The sequence below is a fragment of the Lupinus angustifolius genome, chromosome LG19 (assembly GCF_001865875.1).
Source record: "Lupinus angustifolius cultivar Tanjil chromosome LG19, LupAngTanjil_v1.0, whole genome shotgun sequence".
NCBI lineage: Eukaryota > Viridiplantae > Streptophyta > Magnoliopsida > Fabales > Fabaceae > Lupinus > Lupinus angustifolius.
Window position 1 is genome coordinate 12,914,417 of NC_032027.1, and position 1,461 is coordinate 12,915,877.

Consider the following 1,461-nt stretch of genomic DNA (forward strand, 5'->3'; position numbering starts at 1 on the left):
ACAACCATCATATAATGGTTTCTCAGCATCACTTATCAACCGCTGAAACATCTCAGGACAATCCTGAAGATTCTCTTCGACAATGTTTGTCATTTCCTCGAAACGATCGTCTTCATATGCATTTGTGTAGTTGTCTTTCATATGCATCTCATCATCACAATCTATAATGTCTCTAATCTCACCATGTCTTGTCCAACATGTATAACTTTGATCAATACCATGACACACTAAATGACATTTTAACTCATTTAGAGTAAAGCGGTTTGAGTAACAACATTTTAAGCAAGGAAATACACTTCTATTAGGGTTTTCAGCATTCTCAATTGCAAACCTAACAAATGATTTCACTCATTCTTCATACTCCTTCATCAATCAATTGACACTCATCCATTTTCGAACCATTTTCTATTAACAAAAAAATATAATGAGCATAAATCCCTAAAGCTTGGAGTTAAGCTCACCAAGCAGAGCAAATGCATTATTATGATCGGAATCCTAACTCATAATGTAAGCTAAATGAGTCGGACACCCCAACTCAATACAAGCTAAATGAGTGAAATCATTTTCACTCATTCATAAGGAAAATATTTATAACTCAATACAAGCTAAATATAATATAATTAAAAAGGCAAATAACTATAAGAAAAACTCATTTTCAATTAGTGTTAAATGCGTGAATGATGATTTTGAGGTTAAACGAGTGAAGGATTTTCGAAATCAGTGTTGAATGATTTTCGTGTTGAATGAGAGAATGATTTTTAGTGTTGAATGAGTGAATGATTTTGAGGTTGAATGATTTTCGAGGTCGATTTTGAGAGTAAATGTGTTTCACTGCTGAGTAAATGAGTGTGAGATTGCTAATGAATGTGTGAGAATGCGAGAACATTTTAATTTTTTAAGGTCTAATAGTATCTTCAACAGCGCATAATGAAGAAAGTGTTGTCAATGATATCTAATCAACAGCGCAACCTAAAGGCAACACTGTGAAAAAACTCATCATTCAAATATGAAGGTATGTGTTCCACAACGCAATCTTAAGGAAATGTTGTGAAAGATATAATAATTTTTTTATGAATTCATTTTTTAATGAAATTCAAATTAGTAATTACGTTATGACATTTGATTAATGATAATTAATTAAATACATAGAACAAATAATAATGGCAATAAATTACATTCAAACAATTAATCGATTAAGCATTGTGTTAAGCGATTAAGTGCAGAGGAAATAATTTTAATCATATCGACATCGCTTCTTACCGTGTGTGTAGTTGTATAGCTAAAAGAGAACGAATGAGAGATAAGTATTCGACAGCGTTTTTTTGTTCATGCGTTGTTGAATTCAACAACACATTGTTAAAAAAGTGTTGTTATATCAGTATAACAACAATGTAATCATACAAAAGCGTTGTCGAAGACCATTATTCCTAATTCTACAAAATTACGCACACAACAGAAATA